A 3,305-nucleotide genomic window follows, 5' to 3' on the forward strand; every position below is an offset into this window, starting at 1 on the left:
CATTCTGAAGGAGATCAGTCCTGGGTGTTCATTGGAAGGACTGATGCTGATGCTGAAACTCCAATACTTTGGCCACCTCATGCGAAGAGTTGACTCATTGGAAAAGACCCTGATGCTTGGAGGGATTGGGGGCAGGAGGAGAAGGGGATGACAGAGGATGAGATGGCTAGATGGCATCACTGACTCGATGGACATGAGTTTGAGTAAACTCCAGGAGCTGATGATGGACAGGGAGACCTGATGTGCTGCAGTCCATGGTTGCAAAGAGTCGGACACAACTGAGCAACTGAACTGATGCGTGCTTGCCATCTCCCTCTACAAGGATTAAATCACGTGCAGCTGCAGCTGCTGACCTCCAACACTGCCTGAAGAAGTTCAGGGTGGAGAGCAGAAATGAGGCACTCTGTGCTCAGGGAAAACCTGGCAGGACAGGTCTTCAGATAGTTAGATATTCTTGAGAACTGATTTTATGAGCCCAATTCTTGTATCTCCTCATATCTAAAAATGCACTCAAATCTTTCTAGCTGGTGATTGTTTCTCATGACTAGCAGAACTTCACAAGACCAGCAGAAATTTTCTACAAAAACTATGTGCTTGATTGCAAGTACTCTCCCTTTGCCAAAATCACTCATATACTGTCCTTTTCCCTTTCTCTTTGGAACAGTTTCTTAGAGCTATCTGAGGTGTTGTCTCCTGGGCTGCAGACCTCATATTGCCTCAAATAAAATAATTATCTTCCAATTAAAAATAAAATAAAATTTAAAAAACATGCAAGTCTCATGTTGTGCATTTTTTTTTTAATTGACAAGAGAATTTTTTAGGGGTAATGAAACTGTTCTGTATCTTGACAGTGATGATGGTTAGATGAGTCCATCCATGTGATAAAATTCACAGGGTGTGAAAGTGAAAGTGTTAGTCTCTCAGTCATGTCCGCCTCTTTGCAAGGTGGACTGTAGCCTGCCAGGCTTCTCTCTCCATGGAATTCTCCAGGCAAGAATACTGGAGTGGATTACCATTCCCTCCTCCAGGGGATCTTCCCGAGGGATCGAACCCAGGTCTTCTGCATTGCAGGCAGATTCTTTACCACCTGGGCCACTAGGGAAGCCCCAGCATTCATAGAACTCTATGCCAAAATAAAGTTAACTTTATGTATGTTAACATGAAAAGAAAAAGAAAAGCCAGTCAGAAAAAAATGGCAGTTAGATGTTATCTTTTGTGATATTTTTATGCTTTTGCACATGTAATCTTAAACACATGCACATAGCTTTGTTTTATTTTTAACTAAAGAGCAATATTATATTTTGAGGTCTTTATAGGAGCCCCTTCTCTCTCTGAACTAGGAGGTCTTATGTACGCTGGATCAGGATGCTTTCCTGGAAAGGTCTTTTCTGATACATACATTATATTCTACTTGGAGTCAGATGAGTATATTGAAGCCAGACAGAGTCAAGAGCCCCCCTGGGCGGGAACAGTATGAGAAGCTCCACAGTGATGTACTGTGAGCTTCTCTGGGAGATGTATGCAGTGGACATACTGACAGCATAGTCAACATTCTTCCCTCACTTTTTTCTCCTCAGAATCCCAGTTTTGTTTAGGCTACTGTTCAAAATGCTTTCCAAATGCTATTAGAGGTTCTGTAAGCAAAAAACCTCACACATTTAAGATGACTTCTAAAATTTGTCATTATCTGTTTAAATCATAAAAAAGAATGCATTTTCCAGCATGTTGCAAATATTAATATTTTCAAGTGAAATCATTGGATTGCTTTTTAAAATCCATTTGTTAGGATTTAATACCATTGTGATCTGGGGCCTCAGCATCATCTATTTGAAAAGTACCTGAACAATCTCTGTTTTTAATAGTCAGAAATTTTTATCATTGATTTATTTCCTTGAAATCATATTTCTATTCAGCTTCCACCACAGAACTTTATCCTAATGTATTGGCTTAGAAATCTTCTTTTAATGCTTATACTATTGACATTTTCCTAAGATGTGGACTTATAAATGACTCCCAGTCTCCCAGAATTTGATTTTAGGCTTCATCATCATAAGTTTACAGTAGACACAAAATAAAATGTTTACTGATCATGCTTTCATCACTCATAATGATGCTTACCAAAACAGGAACTCTTTCCAATTTTCAGGATCAGGAGCAGGACTTGTCAACCAGTCTCAAAGCAAGTATATTCAAGCATCTCATCAGTAACTGGAAAGCATGATTGAAATACAGTACCAGAGGTGCGTACGTGCTAAGTTGCTTCAGCTGTGTTCGACTCTCTGTGACCATACAGACTTGTAGCCTGCCAGGCTCCTCTGTCCATGGGATTCTCCAGGTAAGAACACTGGAGTGGGTTGCCATGCCCTCCTCCAGGAAATCTTCCTGACCCAGGGTTTGAACCTGCATTTCTTACAACTCCTGCATTGGCAGTCAAGTTCTTTACCATTAGCACCACCTGGGAAACCCAAGTGATACACAGAGGTATCTGACAAAATGGAAACTCATAGGGTTTTGTGGTAATAAACAATGTAAATCCAAACATTTAAGGAAGAAATCTTAACAAACACAAACTTTAAAAAGAGAGAGAGACTCTTCCCAACTTGTTTCCTGAGGCCAGTGAAATCCTGATAACAGAAACTGGCAAAGACTCAACAAGAAAGGAGCATTATATTTCTCATAAACATAGGTGCAGAAATTCTAAACATAATATAAGTAAATTGAATCCAGCAATTTACAAAAGTATAATATGTAGGAGAGAAAATATTTTCTGACAGAAAGCAGATTTATAAGAGAAAAGCATACACATTTCATTTGATATTCAGTGCTTTGAGTGGCAAAAAGATTGAGGGGTTTGGGGGTGCGAGCTTCCTGTGAAGAATCAAGAAGTCCCAGAGAAGCCACTAGACTTGCAGGGATTCATACTGTTCTGACAGAGGACAATAAATTTGTGGACCAGTGACAAGACAAAGGAAAGGGGCTTCTGGACTTTTTAGGGTGTAAATTGTGGGAAGGTAAATACATGGGGAATACTAGTCAAGGCTATGGTTTTTCCTGTGGTCATGTATGGATGTGAGAGTTGGACTGAAGAAAGCTGAGAGCCGAAGAATTGATGCTTTTCAACTGTGGTGTTGGAGAAGACTCTTGTGAGTCCCTTGGACTGAAAGGAGATCCAACCAGTCCATTCTGAAGATCAGCCCTGGGATTTCTTTGGAAGGAATGATGCTAAAGCTGAAACTCCAGTACTTTGGCCACCTCATGCAAAGAGTTGACTCATTGGAAAAGACTCTGATGCTGGGAGGGATTGG

The sequence above is a fragment of the Bison bison genome, unplaced genomic scaffold (genome assembly GCF_000754665.1).
Source record: "Bison bison bison isolate TAMUID 2011002044 unplaced genomic scaffold, Bison_UMD1.0 scf7180017864456, whole genome shotgun sequence".
Taxonomy (NCBI): Eukaryota; Metazoa; Chordata; class Mammalia; order Artiodactyla; family Bovidae; genus Bison; species Bison bison.